This window comes from Macrotis lagotis, chromosome 2 (genome assembly GCF_037893015.1).
Source record: "Macrotis lagotis isolate mMagLag1 chromosome 2, bilby.v1.9.chrom.fasta, whole genome shotgun sequence".
In the NCBI taxonomy this organism is placed as follows: Eukaryota; Metazoa; Chordata; class Mammalia; order Peramelemorphia; family Peramelidae; genus Macrotis; species Macrotis lagotis.
This window is the reverse complement of record NC_133659.1, coordinates 322,788,909-322,816,278: the sequence shown is the minus strand read 5'-3', so window position 1 is coordinate 322,816,278 and position 27,370 is coordinate 322,788,909. Positions and strand designations below refer to the sequence as shown.

The 27,370-nt window shown below is 39.8% G+C and overlaps 1 protein-coding gene across 3 annotated transcripts in view; it reads right to left on the bottom strand.

Annotated features, from left to right (window-relative positions):
- The window catches only part of CHST11 (carbohydrate sulfotransferase 11), a 253,842-nt gene that overhangs the window by 116,687 nt on the left and 109,785 nt on the right, over positions 1-27,370 (bottom strand). The gene's annotated exons all lie outside the window — the stretch shown is intronic.

Below are 27,370 nucleotides of genomic sequence, written 5' to 3'. Positions count from 1 at the left end.
GGAAGAGAATTGGGCAGCGAGAGCATGAAAAAGGAAAAGTGGGGAGGAGAATAGGACAGATAGGCTGAGGGAAGAAAGAGATAACAGCCACCGATTTCCTTCTACTAAAAGCTCCCTTTGAACTGGTTCTTCAAAAGGGCATAAAGGAATTGCCTATTACTAATTATCCAAAGACAAAGGGACAGGCAATAACCTCAAATGCCACCAAAATCACTCAATTGCTTGACTTTTGCTTCATTTTTGTTAAGAACATGGCCACAGCACCGATATAAGCACATCGCTCCCTTGCTCAATAAACTCCAGTGGCTCCCTAGTACCTCCATAATCAAATATATACTCCATTGTCACTTAAAGCTCTTCACACTGTCTCCACTTTATCTTTCAAGGCTTTCTAGACATTACACCTCTTTGATGTTCTAGTCCCCAAGTTGAACACAGAACAAGCTTTTCCATTCATTCATTTACTAGGCGGGCAGAATGTCAACCTAGAAGTCAGGAAGACAGGAGTTCAAATACATCCTCAGTCACTTATTAGCAGTGGGACCCGGGGCAAGTCACTTAACCCCGATTGCCTCAGCTTCCTCATCTGTAAAATGGGGATAAAAATATCAACTACCTCTTCCCATGATTGTTGTTAGGATAAAAGGAGAAAATATTTATAAAATAGTCTCCTTAGCATAGTGTTTGATATCTAATAGGCACAATATAAGTAATAGCTACTATGATGATTTATTACCTTATGATCAAGTCAAGTTGACCTTTCTGCTATTCCTCATATCTAACACTCCTCCTTCCTCCTGCCTGGAGCTCCCTCCCTTCCTCCTCACTTTCAAGGTTGAGCTCAAGTACCACCTTCTACATGAAACCTTTTCCTTCTCAACTTCTAGTGCCTCATCCCCATCTTATTACCATAAGGATACATATGCTTCTTAGCAGACATTTTCTCTTACTAGTACACAGCATATTTCTTAAAGGGAAAAACTTTCAATTGTCCTGCATCCCTAGAGACTGACACAAATATTTGTTGACTAAATGATGAGAGGAGATGATGTTCATGGTGGATATGGTTAATAAAAATGACTATTGGTGGCAAGACCCTAAAGGAGATGCCATTAGCGATTTGAAGTTAGGTTAAGGGCTGGAATACAGCTTCTCCTCCTAACACCTTAGTCATCCAGTCTCATCTCAACCCTCTAATCACAAACTTGCCTTCTGACATAAAGCAGTATATCTCTCTGAGTTCATATCATCTGTGATACACTTGTCTTGCCTATCTTGATAAGCTATTTGAGATCATAGATTTAGAGTTAGAAAAGTCCCCAGTGGTCACTGAGCAAACTCCCTTATTTTGCAGAACAGAAAAATGAGACTCAAAGAAGTGAACTATTGCCCAAAGTCTTACCAATACTAAGGACCAAGTCACAGTTTGAATCCTGGACTTCTGCCACTCAATCCTCTTGCTTTTCCCTCTGTACCACACTATCTCCTTCTCTATAAAGGAAAACATGTTTAGGGGTGGCTAGGTGGCTCAGTGGATAGAGCACTGGCCCTGAAGTCAGGAGCACCTGAGTTCAAATCCGGCCTCAGACACTTAATAATTACCTAATCATGTGGCCTTGGGCAAGTCACTTAACCCCACTGCCTAGCAAAAAAAACTTAAAAAAAAAGGAACATATGTTTAGAACTAGAAGAATACTTAAAAGCCACTGAGTCCAATATCTTCATTTTACAGATGAGGAAACCAAAACAGAGAGATTAAGTGTCTTGCCAGGGTCACACAACTACTGTCTGAAACAGAATTTGAACTTAGGTCTTTCCGATTCCAAGTCTACTGTCCCACTCCAGTCAAGGAATGAATGAATGCTTACCAAACGTGACCAAGTAAGATAAGGTTTAGGAGTTATGGTTGCTATTGGTAAAAGGGGATGCCCACATCAATGAGTAATTCAACACTAGCATTTATTTAGGATTTGGTGGTTGACAAAACACTCCTTGCTAAAGCTCTTCCCAGTCTTCGCCCTGTCAGTATATAATATATGCCCTACATATCAACCAGTCCTATGAGCTTCTCTAATTTATATTTGAAAAATAAGAGCACAGAAGGTGGAGAAGGAAAGCTTTGGCCAAACATAGTATATTAAAGTCATTAGGTTTTGAACAGCCAGGATTCAAAACACTGGTTCTTTGTTCCTCAACAGTCACCCTGGAAAAGAATAATCCTACTGTTACTTTCCTTGAAATTTATTGCTTTGCTTTTTCATTTCCACTAAATATTAGGTAAGCACCCCCCTGTTTCGAGGATGGGACATAAGGATTCAAATGGCTATTTACTGTGGAGAAATAACAGACATGGTGGTTCGTGTCTGTAGTGTTGGTTATGGGGGAGTCTAAGATTGGTGGATTGGGAGTTATGAGACGCTAACCCAACTCATTGTTGGCACTAAATTTGACATTGGTGTGATGGGGGGAATGGGGGGGGGGGCCCTAGGTTACCTGTGGAGGAGTGAACTAGCCTAGATTGGATACAGAATGTTGAAGTTCTCATTCTAATGAGTAGGGTTGGGACCATGAGTAGCCCATCCCTGAATTTCCAAACTGGATAAATGGATGGCAGGGAGGCAGGAAGGAAGGTGGGAAGGAGGGAAAGGGGGGAGGAAGAGGGAAGGGAGGGGAGAAGAGAGGGAGAGAGGGGAGGGGAGGAGGGGTAAGAGAGGGAGGAGAGGAAGGGAAGAAGAAAAAAGGACTTCTCTCTGTTTTTTGTGCAAAGAACACTCAATTCTCTCTCACATCACCTACGCACTGGCCATTCCCCATGCCTGGAATTCTTTCTCTCCTCATTTCTATCTGTTAGACTCCTCTTCCTTCAAGATACAACTCAAGTACCTACCATCTCCAACCTTACTTCATCCCTCTCCCCAACTGCTGGTGCTCTCCCTTACTGATTACCTTTTATTTATTTATTTGCACTTATTTTAATATTTATTCTGTACCCACTTATATATAAATATTTATTATATAAACATATATAATACACATACATACATATAATCTCACCCATTAGAACACGAACTCCATGAGACAAGGGATGGTATCAATTTTTGCATTTACATCCCTAGCATCTGGGACCCAGCAGGTTCTTAATAAAATTTTGTGGAAGATTATATTCATGTATGTGAGATTTCACCCAAACACCCAGAGACACGGACCCCCAAAATGTCAGCATCCAGGAAAAGGAACTGCTAATGTGAAAACTCATCCACAGAATCTGTTAAATTAGATTTTGTAAGTGGCAATGTTATTTAATGGTTTATTTTCCCAATAAAAAGGATTTAAAAGGCCTTGCCTGTGGGAGGTCTGTGGCAGTGGCCTTCTGCCTTCCTCCTTCAGCATTCTCATTGGTTTGAGGTCCCCTCCCCATTCAGTTTCTTCTCTCTGGGGTTGCTCAACCTCCTCTCCTCTCTCTTGGAATCTCTGGCTTCAGATTCGGTTCAAGTGTTACCTTCTGTAGAAGGCCATTTCCAGGTCACTGATTAGCTGGTACCCGCCCCTCCAAGGCTGCCTTATTGACACCCCCAGAACAATGTAAGGTCCTTGAGGGCAGACATAGATTTTGGCTTTTTTTACTTTATCTCCTTGCCCTTTGTTTGGTGACTGATCCAATCTTCTAATATTTCAAATACAGAAAACTAAGCATCAAATACATCAGAAACCAGCACCCTTCAATGATCCCCCCAAGAATAAGCTCTTTGAGGAAGGGACTCTTGATTTTAGCCTCAGCATCACCTCCATCTGACAGAGCCTGCATTTTTTAAACCAGAGCTGTGGCTTCCCTGGCATAGGGAATTCTCAGTAGGTGCATTCCATCTACCAATGCCAATCTGTAGCTCCAATGCCACAACATACAGTTAATCTTAGAGAGCTATCTAGGGCACAGGTAGCAGGGTCACACAGCTAGAAAGTTTGGGGGGGGGGGTAGGATTTAAATCTAAGTCTTCTGACTCCAAAACCAGAGTTCTTTTCACATCCCACATCTGTCTGTGGTCACATTTGCAAAGATAGTTAGTATTAGAGCTGGGATTCAAACACAGGACTTTTCATTCTATATCCAATCTAGGGTTCCACAATATTCATCACTTTCCATGTGAACTAGGATTCAACTGGCCCACCCTTGAAGATTATCTTAAACTACTCACCCACTTTTTCTGAATGACACTAAGACACCTTCTCAGCAGTGTTGCCAAGTTAACTACCACTTCTCACCAGTCTTCTCCCTCTGGAACATCCCTTTGCCCTTTGCACAAGTTTCTTCTTCGGTCTCCATTTTGGGGAAGAACCCAAGCTGGTTATCATTCCATTACTATGAATTTATCCTTCCATCCTTTTCAGTTATCTTTTATATATTGTGTCTTCTTTTTATTTCCATTACTATTTCTAGTACTTAGCATGATGTCTAATGGGACTTACCTACCTCCACACTTCTTCCTCCTACCTACTTATTATATCTATCTTTCTTTCTACCACACCTTGACTATAGGTGGACATATTGTCTACAGAAAATATGGCCAACCAGAGAAGAATCATCTTTGGCTTCTGGTCAAAGAATCACAGAATGTCACAATTAGAAAAGTCTTTGGATACAGACTCAAGCTCTCCATCACTGAAAGACTCAAGATCATTGCCAAAAGTCCCAAAAAGATATGCTTGAGGTTCCAACCCCCTTCTGAGTCCATTCAAGGTTTATTGTTTTTCTCTCTTCTAAACTCCCATTAATAAACTTGAATAATGCCAATACATTCCATCCCTCTGGCCCAGCCGGCAGAGAAAACAAAATGAATTAGGCTCCTAATATTGTTTCATGAGGCCTCTTGAGTATGCCCATCACTAAACAGAATCCTCCTCATTCCATGTCTCTTAATGTGCCATTTCATAAGGGCAGAGAGGAAGAAATTACATGGGAATATGAATGGCTATCTTAAGAATTGAGTAATCCTTGTTCCCTCTCCTTCACATGCACAAAGTTCTATGATTAGTGCTAATTAGAGCTGGGGCATGGGTCCAATCTTGACTCCCACGTCAGCCCTCTTTACACTCTCCATGAAAACTTTGGATCTGATTTCTCCTCCCCCTTCCCCTCAGTCAATTCCTCCCAGATCCTGCAATAGCCAAGAGAAAAACAGGGCCATCAGCACAGCCCAGAGAAAAAAGAGCTCTGGTTCCACAGCCAAGAATGTGGGTTCAGGATCTTTCAGGTCCTTGGAAGTAGGAGTCACTAAACTATCCTGGATCATAGTTTCTTCATCTATAAAATGAAAGGATTGAACTAGATTGCCTCTATGGAACCTTCTAGCACTCAATCAGGAGTTCTTAAGCTAGGATCTGAAATTTTAGGATTTTGAGGTTGTTGGGGTTGGGCTTTTTTAAAAAATATTTGATAACACTCCTCAGATACAATTGGTTCCTTTGGTAATTCTTTGTATTTTATTCTATGCCATTCTTCCAGATAGAGATAGGAAAACCTCCTGGGGATCACCAGACTGACAAAGAGCTCTATGAACCAAAAAAAGATTAAGAACTCTTGGTCTATATCTATGATCAGATTTTTGGATAGGTCACTTAAGCTCCAGGTGCCTCAGTTTCCTCATCTGTAAAATAAGGGGGTAGAACTAGATAGCTTTTGAGGTTCCTTTCAGGTCTAAATCTACATTATGATTGAAGCTTAGTACACAGTAGATGTTTAATAAATACTTCATGATGTGTAAAATGAGGGGACTGGATTCAATGACATCCAAGGTCCCCTCCAGTTCTAACCCCATGAGTTCATCTATTCCAGAGTCTTCTGTATGAACCCCCCCCCCCATCAAACCTTGGCAAAACAACATCACTGAATTCTAACACAGCTGCTGGCTTTTAACTGATGTCAAAACACCCTGATCTGCTCAGAGCCTGCAGATAATTACTCCCAATTCCAGACCCAGAGGGTGGAAAAGCAACAATTTTCAGTGACAGGGATGATTTGACCCAACACATGGATAGAGGGTGGTAATGTCCTCTCTCCCTACATACCAGCCTTTCTACAAAAAGTTCTCTAGTGCCATACAACTTCCCTGAGAGGCCAATAATCCTATGAGGAGAAATGGATTTTCAATTTCTCAGGGCCACCTCCAATCCCTCATTCCACCCTCAATACGATCAACTCCATAAAGACCTCCCTAATCTGCCTATCTATAAGGGATCTTCCTCTCCCCAAAGGTGCTCTCTGTCTCACTGAGGCAACATTCTACTTCCTACTGTTGGACCAATGAATTATTCCCCTTTGCAGACCCTGGATCCTGGCAATGGGATCTATATAGTTTGATTGAATTGATTTTAAGAGCCATTATTGGATCTTAGAGTCAAACTACTTGAAAATGTATAGAACAGGAGAGCCCTGGGTTCAAAGTTTACCTCTGACCCTTACTGGCTATGTGAACCTAAACAAATCATTTCCCCTCTCAGTACCTAACTTCCATCATCTGCAAAGTGGAAATGACTTTTATAGCTCCCTCCATCTCACAGAATGGTTTTGAGGCTCTCAAGTGAGATATGAGAAAAATGTTAAATGATGAAGTATTACAACAGTTATTATTACTATTGCTACTACTACTACTACTACTACTACTACTACTACTACTACTATTATCACTTTTACTCCAGAGAAGATTTCAGGCTCCTATTGTCCACTATGCAGTGGTTTAAAGAAAAAACCTTGGGTGAATGATAGGGTGTTCTAGAAATCAACTTGGAATTATATTAAAATATCCATAATATTTGGATCTCACTGCTAGCCAGGTGACCTCAGGTCAATGACAAAGGGAAAGGCCTCCATACACACTAAAATATTTCTAATAGTCTTTTTTGTGTTGAAAAAAAAAAGCTGAAGGGGGGTTAGGTGGATAACAGTGGATAGAGACTGGCCCTGGAGTCAGGACTACCTGAGTTCAAATCCGGCCTGAGACACTTCATGATTACCTAGCTGGCACCCCATTGTCTTGCCAAAAAAAAAAAAATCTAAAAAAAAAATTTTAAAAAAAAGCTGAAATAAAGTTGATGGGGGGGGGGGGGGAGTTATTGACACTTGAACCTTACTCTCATCTGAAATAGTCAAAGGAGAGAAAATCAGAGAGACAGAGGGGGGGAGGGTACAGAAATACATGTCAATAGAGAAACAGGAGGGAAAGGGGAGAGCCAAGGATAACAGTAAGGATGGATTCAGTGAAGGATTAGTCTTTAGCAAAACCAATTCTAACTAAGGACATGCAAAAATATTAATAACTCTTTTTGCAGTGGAAAATAATCAGAAAGCAAGCAAGTGCCCATCATTTGGGAAACAACTGAACAAATTGTGATACAACTTGTGATGGAATACAATTATGCTATAAGAAATGTTGAAAGAGGAGGCAGCTAGGTGGCACAGTAGATAGAGCACTGGTCCTGGTGTCAGGAAGATCTGAGTTCAAATCCGGTCTCAGACACTTAATAATTCCCTAGCTGTGTGGCCCTGGGCAAGCCACTTAACCCCCATTTGCCTTGCAAAAACCTAAAAAAAATAGTTATATGGATTGATGCAGAATGAAGAGAACCAATTTATATGGTGACAAAAATATGATGGATCAAACAACTTTGAAAGACATGGGAACTTCAAACATGATGATCTACCCTCATTCCAAAAGATTCATGATGAAATATGTTACCCACTTCTGGATAGAGAAATGAAAGACTCACAGCATAGAATGAGAACTTTTTTTGGATATGGAGAATGTGAAAATTTATTTTGCTTGTCTATACAGGTTTTAACAGAGAAGAAAAAATTAGGAAGAGGAGATGCAATGTGGCCTGATAGAAAGTTGACAGACTGAGTTTTAGTTCCCATCATTCAACCCACTAGCCAGGAAACTCTAAGTCATTTGCTTAACCTTTTTGGTACTCAGATTTCTCATCTGTAAAATGAAGAACTATGCCTAGATAAGGCTACAAGATTCTTTTCTAGTTCTGAAATTCTATGATTTGAAGACCAGATGCACTGGAAAAGTAAACAGGGACTCAGAAAGGAAGGTTCATACATTCCTAATAAGAAATAAATCCTGAAACCTCATCAGCAGCCAATTAGCAATTAATACCCAAGACTGAAGGAGGTGGCTAGCCCTGAAGAGGACAAGGAGCATGGAACAGAGAGGTACGCCTATGCAAGGGAGAGTAGGTGGTAGGGGAAGAATTAGGAGAAGGAAGAAGAATCAGCACACTCTGAAAGAGAAAGCAATCCTGAGCAAGGAGGCAGAATTCATAAGCATTTAGTCATCAACAACCACACATCTGGCAAGGGTGACCAAGTTTTCCAAAAGGAACAAGAAAAAAATGAAAGGTACAGTTGGAAGGGATCTCAGAGATCATCAGATCCTAGAACCAATGAGTCTAACCTATTCATTTTACAAATGAGGAAACTGATTTGTGAAGGATCACACAGCTACCAAATATTTGAGGAAGGATTTGAAGTCTTTCTAATTACAAGTCTCCAGAAATAGCCACTGCATCTCACTACCTCTGAGTTCCTCAAACTCAGCTCTTAAATTGTATGGATAAAGAAATTGAGGCAAAGAGGTTGACAGAATTATCCCAGTTCACTCCTGATTTCTTGACTTTCAGTCTAGTGTTCATTAGGCTATAACAGGTTTAGAAAAGAAAGAAAAATCAGAGAAATGATCCTACAAAAAATGGGTACCCTCCCGCAGACAAGCAAAGTTAGACTTCCACTTGAACAGACTTAATGGATTCCTATCTATTGAGATATCAAAGGCATCTTGAAAATTTCTCCACCAGGGATCCCTGGGAATAGTGGACAGGGCTCTGTATTTGGAGGTGAGAAAACCTGAGTTCAAATCCCAGTCAGACTTTGCTCAGTTTGCTCATCCCTGGATGGACTAATTGATCTCTAAAATTCTGTTCCTCCCAGCATGACCTTGAATGAGTCAATAAACATCCCTTGACTTGCTGTCTCTTCTGGAAAATGAGAGTATTGGACAAGATGATGACCTCTGATTTCCTTGATCTCACCATTAATGATGACATTTCCTAGTACAACAATCCCATTCTGATGTCTCATTGTGGTGGATGGGAAACTCAGAGTTCTCCAAGGCTATATTTAAAAAGTGCAGCTTCTTGCAGGTCTTACCAAGCTGGAAAGCTATCCAGTCAAGGGCTGGGATGGATGGTATATCTGTCATCAAAGGTCAAGTCTAGCCACCTCACAATGGTTCTAAGCAAGAGAAGACTGTGAATTTAAAACTGGAAAAGATCTTTGAGATCATTCCCCTAGAAGGGTTCTCTATCTGGTGCCTTATAACAGTTTTTAATAAATGTGTTTCATATAAAATTACTTTTAGATTTCTTCAAAATCATTCTTTTCATCATTTCTTAAAGAACAGCTGTATTCCATCACAAATTGTATCACAATTTATTCAGTCATTTCCCAAATGATGGATATTCCCTTGCATTCTAATTATTGTCCACTGCATCTTATATAATTTTGCTATGTCCATTTAAAAAATGCTCATCTGAGGTGTCACTAGACTGCTAAAGAGATTTATGACATAAAGATGATTCATATGTCCTAGTCTGTACAACTCCCTTGCTTTATGGGAGGAAAGTGAGACCCAGAGAAATGAGGCATACAGCTAGTAAGCATCTTAGACAGGATTTGAACTGAGATCTTCCACAGAATAAGAACTGATTGAAATGAAGAAATGAATGAATAAATGAACAATTCCTAGAATAAAAAAGAAAGTTCAGGTCTTCTAATCAAAATTTGAAGCCATTCTCATAGGGGGCATTTCAAGGAAAAGGCTCTATAAATGTGAAATTCTTTAGAAAAACAAGATGATAGAATTTTTGTTTACCAACCACATACTGAGGGCAGGCCATGGTGCTAAATACTGGAGATTCAAAGGGGCATTGGTCACAGACCCTTTCCTTAAGGAGCCTACAATCTAATAGGGTAAAGATATCATATTCACAAATAATCATATTGAAATATAAAGGAGCAGAGAAGTTAAGAAAGTTAAGAAATGCCAAAGAGCAGTTGAAACAGAAGAGGAAAAATCCAATCTAGATGGGATGGGAGCAAATAGTAGCAACACTATTAGGTCAATTTGGCATCTGACATGTTAGACATACTAACAAATCTGCCAGGAGGGTGAGTGGCGTTTGTTTCTGTTGCTGGTGAGGCTGTCAGTTATTCCAATCCAACTGGTCATGTCTTCCTTATCCAACTTGAGTCATTCTACAACATCAATGTATTTCTGAATTCATAGGACTTTAGTGCTCAGAGGAATCCTGGTCATTTGAGTTAGTTGTGCCAGAATGTGGTCCAAGATTTCTATGGAGGCAGAGTGGATAGAATGCTAGGCTCGACAATGGGGAAAAAATGTGTTCAAATCCCACCTCCTATATAAGACAAGTCATTTGATTTCTTTGGGGCTCAATTTCATCCCTAAAATGATGGTATTGAATTGGATGACTTCTAAGGTCACATTCAGATCTAAATCTTCAATCTCATGAACTCAGCCTCTTTTCAACAAACTATTCAGAATTGGTGTCGTCTTTTGGTTCACTTTGGTTCGATTTCCAAGCTGTCACTTCTAGGGTTTGCAGATCTTGCTAACAAAAACCTGGGAATGTTTGAAGAAGTAACAGCCATAGAGGTGAAATGAATGACAATAGAAGGGCTAGATTTAGAGTCAGAGTTTGTGGGTTTGAATCCCAGTTCCTTAATTTGCTTCCTGTGAGACCTTGGGCAAATCACTTGAGAATCAGTTCCTTCACAGATGAAATGGGGGTAAATGCCTTAGAGTTAGATGACTTCTGAGGTCCCTTCTAGTTTTAAATCTATCATCTTAAGAGGACAGAGGTGAGATGCTACTCCCATAAAGGCACTAAGGATTGAGCAAGAAGTCTTAACCTGGGGCAGCTAGGTGGCACAGTGGATAAAGCACCAGCCCTGGAGTCAGGAGTACCTGGGTTCAAATCCAGTCTCAGACACTTAATAATTACCTAGCTGTGTGGCCTTGGGCAAGCTACTTAACCCCATTTGCCTTACAAAAACATATATACACACACACACACACACACACACATACATATATATATTGATAATGACATTTCAATATTATTAGTTTCCATTGTTATCTTGTGTATTTTATGGTATGCATTTAAAAACATGATTCTGAGAAGGAATCCAAAGGCTAAATAGATTGCTCAAAGGGTTCATGTCACAAAAGAACTCCTGATAGTTAAATAGTAAGTGTTTCAGTTGATTTAAATCAGTTAATATTTATAGTATACCCAGAGACCTTTGGGCAGCATGGTATCCTTCAGGACTAATGTCATCTACTGAATCTTTCTTTCCTCCTCAATTAGCAATCTCTTTATCCTTCCATTTCTTTAGTGCATCACCAATTCAAAGAGACTCTCCTAAAGGTAACTAATATCATGGGCAACTTAAATCTGGTGCTCCATTTGAGGGAGCCCATTATCTCACCCAGGTTTTTCTGAGAAATGAATAAGAAGAGAAGAAGGATTGATTAGAAGGTAGGTACAAGTCAAAACAGGCAAGTAATGAAGAGCTCCAATGATATTCTCAAAATGGCAGGAACTACTCCAGCACAGAGAGTGATGATGATGATGATGATGGTCCTTTGATGGCCATGACATCAGGGAGGTGATTCCTTGACATGTCAGTGAATTGAATTTGAGTGAGAGAGGGACTGTGCTAAGTCACCAGCCTCACTTTTCCCTCCAAACCCTGATGGGTCCAGTGGCCAAAGATGAATCAAGATGACTGGAGATAGCCCTGGAAGTGAGGTAATCAGGATTAAGTGACTTGCCCAAAGTCACACAATAAGTATCTGAGACCACATTTGAACTCAGATTCTCCTAACTTCAGGACCAGTGCTTTATCTACTTCACATCAAACTGCTGCCACCATCATCATCATGTCATCATCATTATGAAGCCCTTAGACCAGGTGGACAGGTGAATTCCCCCAGATGGAAATGCATCTGGGGCAGAAAGGAGTAAGGACATTTAGTTCTGAACTCCCAAGAAAGGATGTCACTACCTTTCAGTCCGCAACAGTTTTCTGAGATTGATGGGCAGGAAATACATCCTTGGAGTGAATTTAAATACTAAACCTTAACAAATTAAGTCGTAAAGTATTTTAGCTGTCATCAGGAGAATTGACCATGAGGCATATCAATCCAAAGTGACAACCTCTGAGACAACTCTCTCCATGCTATCAGATATCTCTTCTTTGTCGGATTTTTGGCAGGACAGTGTTCACAGTGGTCAGAGCTAAAGTGAATGGAATCTAATCCCCTCAATTTTGTGAATTAGGAAACTGAGGCACTGGAGGATTAAGCAATTGGCTCAGGGTCACCCAAGTTATTTTTTTAAAAAGTTAGAATTTAGGTTTTCAAGGTCCCTGACCCAAATTCTTTTCACTCTTCAGCTTGGCCTCAAATTTGCTTATAACCTTCTTCCTGCCCCCCCCAAAAATAATCACTTTTTTGAGAAAAAATATTCATTTGACTTTATTACTGCTAAGATAGTATGGGAGATTTCAACTGAGGTCTGTGGACTCATGGGCAGTTAGCAGGAAAATTCATCTTCCTGAGTTCAATTCAGGCTTCAGACACTTACTAGTAGCTGTGTGACTCTTGGTAAGTCACTTTACCCAATTTGCCTCAGTTTCCTCATCTGTAAAATAAGCTGGAGAAAGAAATGGCAAACCCCTGCAGTATCTTTGCCTAGGTAATGCCAAATGGGGTCACAAAGAGTCAGATATGACTGAACAACAATTATGAGCTCTTAGAATTAGGGCTAGAAGGACCTCAGAAGCCATGGAGCCTAACCCTCATTTTACAGATAAAGCCAATGCACAGAAATAAGTGGTAAAATTTAGATTAGATCCCAAGGATCTTTATCTGTACCATTTAGCCAACAGAAGTTAAATCACTCACCCGAATTCACACAGGAATAAGTGGTAGAATCCAGATTTGAATCCAAGGATTTTCTCTGTACCATTTAGCTTGCGTGAAATGATTTTGAAATCTTAAAAAAATTAATACTGGAGTTGGGGAATAGATAGGTACAAGAAAGGATTGTAGAAGAGAAGACAAATCAATAAGCCTTTATGAAATCTTCCTTATGTGATAAATCCAGTGCTCAGGACTGGGGATGCAAACAGAAGCAAAAAGAAAGCCAGGCCCTGGCCTCAGGGAGCTTACTTTTGAGCAGGGGAAGACAACACAGGACAGGAAGCTACAAAATAGAGTGGGAAGATACAGAAAAGAAACTCATTCAGCAACTTGGTGGCAAAAGCACAGTAGGGAGGTGGAATGGGGGGAGATAGAGTCTGGTTGGTTTGACACCATTTCCAAAGTGGAAGCATCCCAAAGGAATTTAGTCATGGGGAAGGAGGTCAAAGGATATTCTAGGGTGAGAAGGCAGCTCAGTCATGGTGGCAGAATCCAGAGACAGCTGGGAATAGAGAGTAACCTTCATTTTACAGAAGAGGAAACTGAGGCTCAGAAGCCTCAGAGCCAAGATCCTCTGAATACAAGTCCCATTATTCTCTCACCAATCTGCCTAGATTGGGTATAAATGATCGCCATTTGTCAGACAGCTGCTTCCAGGTACTCTGCGACATACATTGCCTTGAGAGAAACCTGGTTTAGTGAGATGGGATGTTCTCCTGAGACCATGAAGATAAATTGATGCAGAAAAGAGAAAGGAGAACCAGGAAATGGCAATAATGTAAATACAAGGAACACATCAGTTTGTTGATAAAACTAACAAATTGCCATAGTATCAATCCAGGGCTCAAAATAGCCAGGAGAATTCAACAAATAAACGGTACTGTAACTGGACAGCAAAACTGCTGCCCATAATCACCCAGGCATAACACTGATCCACATGAGCACATTTTCCACATGTGGCACAGTGGTTAGAAAACCGGTCTTGAAGAGGGCCAGAGAGAGCTGGATTCTAGTCCTGACTGGCTGGGTGACACTGAACACATCATTTTCTCTTTAAATCGTCCCCATTGCCAGCTGTCCTGACTTTCTGTTTTGCCACTGGACTCCGGTGACTCTGGAGGAAAGTTCGACCAATGACTCGGTTTCACTTAAAAAATCCAATTGAATCCAAGGCCAGATATCATTCTTATGGTGTCACCGGTTATTGTTGCTGTTATTGCTGTTTGATCTTATGTGCCAGGGAGGTGATACCATGACAAGCACATGAACTGGATTTGGATTTAAGCGAGGGGATGTCGTGTTAAGTCACCAGCCGAATGTTCTCCTCTGGAGTCATCTGGGTCCAATGGCCAGATATGAATCAGGATAACTGGAGACGGCCCTGGATGGGGGGCAATCAGGGTCAAGTGACTTGCCCAGGATCATACAGCTGGTGATTATCAAGTATCTGAGGTCACATTTGAACCCGGGACCTCCCAATTCAGGGTCAGTGCTCTCTTCACTGAATCACCTAGCTGCCCATTCACTGGTCCTCTTCTAACAATGGATGAATAACAACAATCTTCCTGTCTGCTCTGTGTCCTTGGATCAAGGATGCTTTCCGTGACCCAACAGAACATGAGTTTATATTCCAAAACTTTTATTCAATGCAAAAAGCAGTTGCCTTATCCACCTTTGCAATAATCCATAGCAGGATATCATCTTCTCCTTGGTCCCTTTCTATCTGAACTCAATCAAATGATCAGCAAACATTAATTGAATACCTGTATGATGCTTGGACCTGCAGAAAGACAAAGAACGAAACAATCCCTGTTCTTAAAGACCTCAAATGTTTTAAAAAAAGATGAAATTGAGAATAATGATACCACTATATATGTAGACAGTATTTATCATTTAGACAGCATTTACACACCCATTATATATCCCCAGGATATGGAAGCTGAGGTGTAGAGACATTGTCATGATATCAGTGACAAAGGTCAAGTTAGAACTCAAGTCTTCTGACAGCTAATAAAAATTCTCTCACAGCTGCAAGAATGTGGAAATAGAATTGTAGGATTTTTTTTAAATCCAAACCCTGGGGTAGCTAGGTGGCACAGTGGATGGAGCAACAGGCCTGGAGTCAGAAGGACCCAAGTTCAAATCTGGCCTCAGATTCTTAAGAATTACCTAGCTGTATGACCTTGGACAAGTCATTTAACCCCATTGCCTTGTAAAAAAAATCCAAACCCTATGACAACTTTCCTTTTAGAAATGAAAAATCCAGGGCTGTGTAATTGTAAATGCTTCAGCTGTATTTATGAACTGGTGAGGTCAGGAAAAGGTAGGATTATTTTAGTCTGGGTGCCTCGAGTGTTCTTCCAGTTGAGGGTGTTTACAGACCAACAACACACCAAAAGCCCACACAGAAAAGTCATTTCCACTGACTCACAAAGAAAAAACAACTTAATAATGTCAAAATACCATACTTTACTGAATGACCTTAAACTTTCTGGGGGGGGGGGGAAGTTTATAAGAGTAAACAATTCTACATCAATAAAAGTAAAATATTAGAGATAGAAAGATGCTCTGGAGAAGCAGTCTTGACCTTTTTGGCGTCTTGGAAACCATGGGAAGTCTGAAATATATGGGTCCCTTCTCAGAATACTAATTTTGAATGCATAAAATAAAATGCTGAGGATCACAAGGGAAACTGATATTTCAGTTGTCAAAATATTTTTAAAAAAACATAAACATGGGGGCGGCTAGGTGGCATAGTGGATAAAGCACCGGCCCTGGAGTCAGGAGTACCTGGGTTCAAATATGATCTCAGACACTTAATAATTACCCAGCTGTGTGGCCTTGGGCAAGCCACTTAACCCCATTTGCCTTGCAAAAAAACTAAAAAAAAAAACAAATCACATGAACATGGATACCTGCCTTAATTTACAAATGCGAAAACTGATATAAAGAGACTCATGTCTCAGATCAAGGAATTAGGAGAGGGAGGAAGAGAAAAAGAGATCTCCTGATTCATAGGCTCTCAGAGTAGCTGGTTCACAAACTATTTTCCAGGTTCTCCTGCCTATCTGCAAACAGATGCTTTTTAGATAATAATTTCTCATAAAAATGGATCCATGTTACAAGAACTCATAAGAAAGTGTGAAATAAGGATGTTTCTCATGAGTAGAAAATGAATAACAAAAAACAAGTCATTTCATTCCTTTCTCCCAGAAATTGTAGAATATAATTGTAGAATATTTCTCCCAGAATTGTAGAAGTTATAGAATTCTAGAATATAAGTTTCTGGTCATCAGAATAGTTGACATTTTTGCCTTTCTCTTCCTAGTGTGAAATCTAACTACTGACATCCACTTGACAAACAGTATTTAAAAAATGTTTGTTGAAGCTTGTTTGGTCCTAAAGAATAGATGGATTTCCATGTAGCTGAAAAACTAAATAATTTTTTTTAAAAAAAGATTGATTTAAGGGGCAGCTAAGTGGTGCAGCAGATAGAGCACCAGCTTCTGGAGTCAGGAGGACCTGGGTTCAAAAAGAAAAGATTTAAAATATATCTCCCTTACCTTTTCTTTAAAGGTAGGGATCTTTAGGTTTGGAACACTGCATACACTACTAACGTCAGGTTTAGTGAATGACTTGTTTTTTAAAATTTTTGTTAAAAGGACAGAAATATTGAGTAGGTCAACAGGGAGGTTGTGTGCAGAAATAAGTGACAGAAAAACAAAAGATATCAATTACACATTTCAAATTGGGGTAGGGGGAGGAAAAGCCTTGTTGAATTAAATTGAAAAGACATCATAAAAAGAGTTCTGAGCTTGGAGTCAAGAAATCTGGGCTGGAATCCTGAAAAACTTTGGGATCATGAAAGTGAAGACCAAAGTTCAAATACTGTCTTAGACATTTGCTTGCTGTGTGAACCTAAGCAAGTCATTTGATCTCTGTTAGATTCTTTTATTGGGGGGGGGGGGGGTTGCCAGCTGTTTATTATCAAGTATACTTCATGTTAGCATTATTCCCTAATTCCTCTAAGCCTTGGTTGGCTCATCTGTAAAATGGGAGTGATAGTGCCCTGGAGGTACCAAACTGACAGCTTTGTTCTGGGGAGAATACTTTATAAATCTTAATATGCTATAGAACATGAGATATTATGTTTGTGGATGGGCTTTTAAAGACCCTTCAGAAGAAAGAATGCCATGCAGAACTGGACAGTGAGTCACTATGGTAAACTTTTTTTTCAGAAGATTTTATGGATAGGAAAGAGAGATAACCTGGAAGAAACCCTCAAATAAAGATCTTGATATTGCCACAGGGTCAGTCCCCAAGGAGTACATGAAGGGCAGTTTCCCTAGGAGTGACTCTGTTTGCCAGGGTAATTCTTTCAAGTTCCCTGGCTCATAAAGCAGAGCACTGATATTTTCAATCTACCAAGAACTCCATCACCATCCTGTCTATCAACCTCCACACCAGAAGGGGCAGAGGTTGAAGCAATCTGTGCCTAGAAAGGATTTTCTGCTTAAGCAAAGGGAGACTGAATCTGAAGGAGACTTAATTTGGTTCTGAAGGAGTGAAGATGTTTTTTTTTTTAATTTTGAAGATAGTCTTTTTAATAGAATGAGTGCCTAGGTTCTTGGGCAGCTAGATGGTATAGTGGATAGGGCATAGGGCTTGAAATTAGGAAAATTCATTTTCATAAGTTCAAATCCAGCCTCAGACTCTTACAAGCTTTGTGACCCTGTTTGCCTCAGTTTCCTCATCTTAGGAAATGAACTAAAGAAAGAAATGGCAAATCACTCTGGTATCTTTACTAAGAAAACCTCAAATGGGGTCACAAAGAGTTGGACACAATTGAAAAATGACTAAACAACAACACAGACCGTTTTAACTCTAAATCAATGATGCTATGACAAACCTGTATGAATCTAAGCAAATCAATTCACTTTTTGAGCTTCGGTTTCCTCATCTGTAAAATAAGGAAGTTAGACTAGATGGTTTCTAAAGTCCATTCCAGCTCTCATTCTATTATGTACCTATGTGAACCTAGGTAAATTATTTAATGCCTTAAGGCCTCAGTTTCCTCATCTGGGAAATGAGAGAGATGATTCCAATGTTTTTTCCAGCTCTAAAGTTTTGAGCTGAAAGATCAAAGATATAGAGCACTTTAAAAGCAAAGAAAAAACTGACTACGTATCAAACTCTGTGCCTGCCTTCAGGAACCTTAGAATAGTAACGGGAAGGAAAAAGTGTTTCTATCATACATTATCCCTTTGATATCACAACAACCCTGCAAGAAGGTCATTGAATTTTGCTGTGTCTGTTATTCCATCTTTCAATAAATCTTGCATAATTTGGACAGGCGCACAGTAACCGCCAGCTTGGAGGAGAGTCGTCAAGACAGCATTTTGCTCTAATCATAAATCAAACATTTCTCTTCTCTCAACCAACAAATACAGCAGGATCTTTTATTCTCGGTATTCTTTCATCAGTCTTGCTACTGTAAAATATGATCTCCTATTGAATATCATTTATGAAGGCTTACCTCTTCTCCATGGCCAAATACAGATATTGTAAATAAGGATGCCTATGATATACACGCGGATTATTCTCAGGGAAAAAATTGTATGGGGAAAAGCATGGTATAGTAAAATGATCACTGGAAGCCAGAGGACATGGAGCACTGTACCTAGAGTCCAAGATTCAATTTCCCCAGCTATAAAAAGGGGGATAATAATTGTTGTGATGATCCATTAAGGCATTATTTGTAAAGTGTTTAGCGCTGTGTTTGGCCCACTTTTGTAGTCACTGAGTTGTTCTTCACTCATCTTGAACTCCTTGCCACTCATTTAGGGTTTTCTTGGCAAAGATATTGATTGTTGTTCCGCTTTTGTGGTTTTCTTGATTCAGATTTTCTTTTCCAGCTATTTTGACAGATGAGGAAACTGAGACAAACAGGGTGAAGTGACTTGCCCAGAGTCACACAGCAAGTGTTTGAGAACAGATTTGAACTCATGAAGATGAATCTTCCTGACTCCAAGTCTGATATCCTGTCCATTGCACCACCTAGCTGCCATCTTGGCTAAGATGACAGAATTGTTTGCCATTTCCTTCTCCTGCAAGTACCTAATAAATGCTCCTTCCCTTCTTCCTTCCTTCCTTTTCCTCTTGATTCAGAGAAGCTGGGTGCAAATTCTACCAAGGTCCACATTACCTAGATGGGTGATCTTGGCCAAGTCACTTAATCTTCCTTGGCCTCAGTTTACTCATCTGTAAATTGAAGGGACTTCACAAGTCATCAAATTGTCAACTACTTTCCTCTCATCTATAAATTTTTAGTAGTAGTCAAGTTAACAAGCATTTATTCAGTATATACCATGAGCTGGTCACTCTACTTAGCATTGGGGGCACAAATACATTCAGAAAGCACATAGTAATATTAGCCCTAATTTTATCTAGTCACCCATTCTTTTGTTCTGTTTCAGAGAAGCTGAGATATGATCACCCAACGCTCACAAAACCAATTCCTCCAAAGTAAAATAAACTCTGGAATTCAAAAAGAATTTTTGAATATTCTCCAAAAGTTCCCTGTGCTCCCAAACCAGCTTCAAGTGTTAAAGATGCTCTGCTAGGGAGAGAAGGATAAATTAAGAGAAAGGATTGAGTATTGCCAAAGAAGAAAAAAATTCCCTAATACCTCTCTAATAAGTGATGGTTCCAGAGATCACCAGTCTTTGAAAAGGGGAGAAAGGGGAAGGTAGAAAGCATGAACTGGGAAAAACCACCTAACTCTGGCAACCACAATGAAGGAAAAAGAAGAGGAGAAAGAGAGACACAGAGAGGAAGAGTCAGAGACAGAGAAAGACAAGAACACACAAAGATACAGAGACATTACACAGAACCATTAAACAAAAGTGGATTAAGGAGCAGGAGAAAGGAGAGACTGAACAAGGCAGAAATGGGGGGAAATGGGGGCAGACTTTCAAAGGAAATGTGATGAAAGAGCCAAGAGTGGAGCAGCTGCACTTTATTAAACAATTTCTCCTCTCTCCTCTCTCTCTCCTCCCTCTCCCTCTCTCTCCCTCTCCCTCTCTCTCCCTCTCCCTCTCTCCTCTCCTCTCTCTCCCCTCTCTCTCCCTCTCCCTCTCTCCTCTCTCTCTCTCTCTCTCTCCCCTCTCTCTCCCTCTCTCCTCTCTCTCCTCTCTCTCCTCTCTCTCTCTCTCTCCTCTCTCTCCTCTCTCTCCCTCTCTCTCTCTCTCTCTCTCTCTCTCTCCTCTCTCTCCCTCTCTCTCTCCCCCTCTCTCTCTCTCTCTCTCTCTCTCTCTCCCTCTCTCTCTCCCTCTCTCTCTCTCTCCTCTCTCTCTCTCTCTCTCCCTCTCTCTCCTCTCTCTCCCTCTCTCTCTCTCTCTCTCCCTCTCTCCTCTCTCTCACCTCTTCTGTCCCTGCTCTCTGTCTCCCTCCATCACTCTCTCTTTGTGGATTCAAGATATACCCCCTTGAGTTTCATATGATCACTCATAAAAAATCAACGTGGGTTTGCATGAAATCCAAAGAGAGACAGTTGAAGAGCAATTCTGAGATCCCACTGCCACCATCAATTCTACCTGCCCCCTCATTCTTTGGGAAAGGAGGATAATTTTGACATTTTTTTTTCAATTCCTAGAGGACTGGAGGTGGAAAGAGCAGAGATACCCTTCGATCGTCACATGTGCTGCTAATTTTTTTTTTTACAAATTCCAAATTCTATATTTAAATGTTCTAAAGAGAAAATATTGCTAGCATTGGAATTTTTTCAGGTAGAATGTAAGCTTCTTCAGGGCAGGGATTATTTTGTTTTTATGGTTGTATCCCTAAGGACATACAATCGATACTTTAATAAATGCTTATTAGGGTAGATTAATGAAATCAAACATAGAAGAATTTGCCTCAGACTAAGCAAGGGGCCTCAGAGAGTTCTAATTTGCTCCTACCTCTATTTGCATAATCCATTTGAAATTATCAATCAAGAATGGTGATCTGGGCACTGTCCTAGGTGCTGGCAATACAAAGGCAAAATAATAGTCTATTTTTAAAGTTTTCTGTACCCCCTTCCCCTGACCTGAAACAGGAATCTCTTCTATAGCACACCTGACAGGAGGGTTCCAGGGATAGGAAACTCAGAAATTCAATTCTATTCTTGGACAGCAGTTAGAGGCATTGTGGTTCAATCACAGATCCCTGAGCTTGGAATTAGCAAGATCAGCCTCCAATACTTACTAGTTCTGTGACCTTGCACAAGTCATAATTTCTGTGTGACTCCACCAACTCTTGAGAATAGTTCCATACACCTATTAGGACCTGAATATTTCCTGAAATGAATTGTCAAACTGTGTCTAAGTAAGGAGTTCTCAGATCCTTTCATATATCCTATATATACCACAGGAACATTCTCATTTAGGAAGGAATTGAACTATCATCCTGCAAGGTCCCTTCTATTCTAATTCTAAGACAGGAAATGTAAGGACAAATCCTTCATCCTCAATTCCAATTGGATAAAATGCTAATGCAGGACCCTCAGCAATTATCTTGACCTAAGTCTTGCATCTGAACTCAGATAACTCTGGACTGGAGAGGCTAATGACTTTGCCCAGCTCAGTCTTACTTAAATCCAATTCACTTGCAAGTCAAGAGATGACCCTTCTGATAACATTGGTCTTTTTTAGAATGAAAGAGGAATAACAAAAAAAATTAATATAAAGCCTCAAAGGAGTATGGGAGTATAGTTTTAGAGCTGAGAGGAACCTCAGAGTCCATTATTTTACACATGAGAAAAGTAAGGCCCAGGGAAGTTAACCTCCATAAAAGTCCCTTAAGGGATTTGCTGAAGGTCACTCAGATCATATCTGGGAAGTGGGTGTTGAATAATAGTCCTCAGGCTCAAGCATCAATACTTATTCCATTGCAACACACACACATCACAAACAAAAAACCCAGAAAATGTCACCAAACTTTTCTGGAAACTATAAAAACGGGTTTCAATCATTAATTTGAAGGTTTGAGACTTAACTCTTGCTCTTCAAAGTCTTTGTCTAGGCTAAATTTAAAAATATACTTTAAAGGGGGAAATTCAAACAAATGAATTATTTGGAGATGTTGCCAAGAACTCCCACTTTTGTTTCTCTGAATTCAATCAACCCAGTTTTATGAGTGAACTTGGGCTTCCTGTTTATTTGCTAAACAAAATTCAGAAATGAAAAGCCAGTCTCTGTTCCTGTTTATCCTGTAATTGCCAACTGTATTCATTGACTTTCTTCCATTCCCAGGCTACCACTTAAGAGACAGCAGGCAGGATCTCAACCACAAACATGTAAAACCAAATTTAAAACTAAATTTAATTTTTAATTGTTTTAAAAATATTTTATTAAATATTTTTAATTAATTCAACATTAGAAATGCTTTTCAGCATCCACCTCCCACTGAAAGATCACAAACTAAACAGTGATACTAAAAATTCTGTGCCTCACCTTCCTTCCAAAATGCTATGCATTCAGGAATTGAATAAGCATTTATTAAGCTTCTACTCTGCACTAAGAACTGAATTGAGATACAAAAACAAAAATGATTAAGTCTCTGTCCTATGAGAGTTTACATTAAATTCTATTGGAATAAAGGGCAATGCTTTACATATATCACAATCACTGACAAGATTTATGATCAACTTCAGGCATGAGCTGGGTACAGAGTGGAAATTATTAAGTATGTTATGGTGATGATGATGACAGATGTTTGTCCTTCATTCTAAAAGAAGACCATCAGGAAAGTGATACCATAACAAGCACATGAATTGGATTTAAAGGGGGGAGGGGGTTATGCTAAGTTCCCAGCCTCACCTTCTCCTCAAAAGCCACCTGGGTCCAGAAGACAGATATGAATCAGGATGACTGGAGATGGCCCTGGATGTGAGGAAATCAGGGTTAAGTGACTTGTCCAAGGTAATACAGCTAGTGAGTGACTGAGGTTGGATTTGAACTTAGTTCCTCCTGACTTCAGGGTCAGAATTCTATCCACTTCACCATATAGCTATATGATGCATGTAGTGTAAAAAATATGGAGTTGGATAATAGAGGAAGCATTTAATAGTAGAAAGAGCTCTGAGTCAGAAAAACTGTATTCAAATCCTGGTTGGATGATGGTGGTCAAATCAATTAATCTCTCTAGACCTCAGTTACTTTTTCTGTAAAATTAGATAACTGAAAGAGATATCTTTAAGATCTATGAAGCTAAGAAGGACCAAGTAAAAATTTACATACTCTGATCCTCCCTTTGAATGCAAAATAAAGAAATATAGTATAGCTAATAGAAGGGAGATGAATAGGTAACTGGCAAAATGGCCATACTCCCCAAACTGTCATTAATCAGGGCCCCTTGGAAGGAAGTCTCTAGTAGATTGCTCTAGGGTTAGAACCTTGACTCTGACCTGTTTAACATTTTCATCAATGATTGGATTAAGGCATAAATGACAATTTATAGGAAACTCAAAGCAAAGAGAGATCTGTTCACACACAGGATTCAAAAAGGGTTCACAGGTCAGAATGTTGGAGAGACAGATGGGCAGTCTTACATTTGAGTTCAAATACTGACTTCTCAACTATAAGATGAGAGAGATGGAGGTAGATGACAATTTGTTTGAAGATGATCTGAAGTTATAAGTGGACTGCAAGCTCACTATAACTCAAATGTCTGAAATGGTTGCCAAAAAATCTGTAGCTAATACTATCTCGGGCTACATAGTATGCTGAACTAAGGAGCCAATAGTTCTTGCAGAGAATTATTTAGGGATATTTTGTCCTGATCAGATACCACCTAGAGTTTTTTGTACACTTCTTGACTAACAGTTCTTTAGTATGATAACACATAGTAGGTGCTTTAAAATGTTTATTGACTGACCATCTTAAGTGACACATTTTAGGGAAGTCATTGAAGAACTAGAGGGTGTCCAGAAGAGAGCGAGTAGAATGATCATCCTTGTATCAAATCTGACTACTTGACAAACCTGACAAACTACTTTTTGGCTTATGAAGATGATTACCTTGAAAAGAATCAGGAACATAATTTTTTAAAATATCTGAATGGTTGAGTGAAAGCCTAGTTCTGCCTGGCTCCTTAGGGCAGAAGTTAGCTAGAAGACAAGCCAGGTTTGACACAAGGACAATTTCCCCCAGAAATAAGGTTGCTGAAGGGTGGACTCGATGTGCATTGTCAGAAACGAATGACATATTGGTTAATTTATGGGGACTACTTTTTTTCTCTTTTTCTTAAGCATTTCTTCTAAAGGATGTTTCACTCAGAAGGAAGGCTATGTTTGGAAACAAATGTGATCTATGAGAAGATACCTTCCCATGATTCTCTGCAGAAGTTCAAGTCCATGGGCACTTGATATAAGTACAAAAGTATATCAAGTACACTTAATGTCCGGTTTTTTAAATGTGTTGATCAGTATCACTGATTTTTTTCACTTATTCCTCTTTTTTCTTTCTTTCTTTTAAAAATATTTTATCATAATTGATGATTTTCTGGAGGGTACAGGGAAAGGAGAACAGAACAACATAAAATAAAAGATATCAATAAAAGATACATATATATTAAATACACATGCAAAAAATCAAAAGAAGTCAAGTAAGAAAACAATAAATTTTTTTTAAGTAGAATGAATTGCCTCAGGAGATGGTTGGTTTCTGGATCCTTGAATAAGGGTCATGTTATTTTGGAGAGAATCCTGGTTGTGCTTCTGATTGGCCTTTGAAGTTCTGTCTAATCCTAAAACTCTATGAAAATAGTAACATAATTCACTACTCAAAAGTTAAATAACTAACTCTAGAACTAACACCTAGAGATAGCTCAATTCAGTTTTTCTACAGCCTGGATCCTCAAATTTTCCAACAACAAAGGCCCTTCCTAGAAAACATGAAAAGAAAAGCAGGTCAAACTGACCTCCAAGCCAGCTGATTCCATGAAAGATTAAGTAATACTAGCAATGTGGCATCTTGTAGACACAGAGCTTTTATCTGACTGCCTAGACATTTTACAAGTCAATCAGTTGTGTTGCCAAACAAAGCCAAAAGCATTGAGGGGCTCTGAAAATAGAACCAAAATAATGGAGATCTGAAACTAGAAATTGTATTACAAAGAGTTGATTGGCTATAAGCTTGAATTAGCATGGAGATCAAGGCAAGAAGGACCACAAAGTCCAAGAAGAGAGAGATTCTTTCTTCCTTTCTTTCATTCTCCCTCTCTCCCTTCCTTGCTTTCTTCCATTTTCTCTTTCTCCCTTCCTTTCTTCCATTTTCCCTTCCTCCCTTCCTTTCATTGTCCATGTTTCAAAAAAAAGATCCCAGGACCTTAGATTTATGGGGCAGCTAATAGGCACAGTGAATAGAATCCTGAACCATAAAGCCATTTTTTTTTCACAACTCAATTCAAAAAGAATTTAACATCTACTCCAGATGGTTTGGGGGATTACAAGACAAAAGTCAAGGACTCCCTGCTCTAAATCATCTTAGGTGCTCAGGGGAAAGGGGGATGACAGGTATACAGGTAAGTAAGTATAATGTTGGGATTGGGGGTAAGGACTGCACCTGTGACTCCATTTATTTGGAAGCTCCCAATAGAAAACTCACTCAAGGTAGGTCAGCACCTACTCAGCAATTTATAGACTTAAGTGTCACCTGGGGCAACAGAAGTAAGTGATGTGACCAGGGTTACATTATGTGCCATTATGTGTCAAAGGCAGTTCTTCTTGAGCCTTAGTCTTGAACTCAAAAATTTCCTCTCAATCCAGATCCTGGTGGCTTCTGTATATGAGCTTATACAGGTCATCCTCCCTCCTTTCTCTAGGAGTCCAGCATCCCTGGGGGAGTTTCAATATCCATAACGGTGTTCTCTCAGACCTCCTAGAATTCCTCAGTTTCATTAAAGCCAAGGATCTCCAGCTTCTCTCCACCTCCTGTCCCACCCAAGGAGGGTCACAGCCCAAATCTCATCATCCACACTTTTCCTACTTCCTTAACCAGACTCTGGAATTTCCCTTTCTGACTATATAATGTCTTATCATTATTGCCCTACCCTAGATTCCCCCCTCATAAACTTATCTTTTCTCCTACTTGAGCCCTCCAACCCCACCACCCCGCTATGGACCTCCTCAGAAATCCAAATTTGACATTCTATTATCTCCAATTCTGACCCAAGGATGGTACAAGTGAGAAAAGATTAACTGTTTAATTCTGGATTGTGGTTTAAATTGAAGATGTCAGAATGTGAACCAGAACTCAATTTCCCTACGCCACACTGTCTCAAATTATCTCCCCTGCTTGTCTCTAAATGGTAAAAAGAAAAGTGTTCTGACCTGGGATTCAGAGGTCTTGGGTTATTCTGTTTGCTACTTGGGTGATCTTGGGCAAGGAATGGAATTTCCTTCAGCCTCAGTTTCCTCAATTGCAAAAGGAATGGAAATTGAACTGCACAGTCTGTAAAGTTCTTTCCCATTCTCCATCTACAATCTTATGACCTTGATCTCAGTTCTGTCTTAGTTACTTACTCTGACTACTTACTGACTTAACCTTCTGGGTTTCAACTTCCTCCTCTGTAAAATGACGGTACTGGACTAGATGATCTTAAAGGTTCCTTCCAGATCTAAATTCATAATAAGCAAGGCCTTTCACATAGTAGGTGCTCATTCGATTCATAGTGCATGATTAACGATCCTATGAATACGGTCTTTCCAGGATGGATATCAACTATCATTGGGGCAAGAAAGAAGAGGATAAAAAAGACTGAGTCTGTAAGGTTATTTGGTAAAAGCTGCCCCTTTAATTCCATCACTTTCCATATCTTCATTTCCCCCTTCAAGGTCATAAATGATCATCATTTCCATGAGATTTCCAGTTTGGGGGTGGAGGGGGAGTCAGAGGGATGAGCACACCATATGATGTCACTTAAGCTCCAAGTCCCACTCGGAGCCTCCACTACTGAGAGGTTGAAGTGAGGAGGAAGATAAGATTCCCATCAGTGACATTTGCTTCTTAGTAGGAGGTACCAGATCCCAGTTAAAAAAGACACAGGATAGATTGACAAAAAGAGAACTTTGGTTTCATGTCTATGGGCTGGCACAGATCACCAAGTCACTGGCTTGCTCCCAGCCACATGAAGAGAAGGCAGCTCGCAGGATGGGATAAGCACTATGGGGGCAAGAGGACCCAAGTTCAATTCTGACCATTATTTCCTATACATAACCTCAAGTTTCAGTTTCTTTATCTGTAAAGTAAGAGGGATTGAAA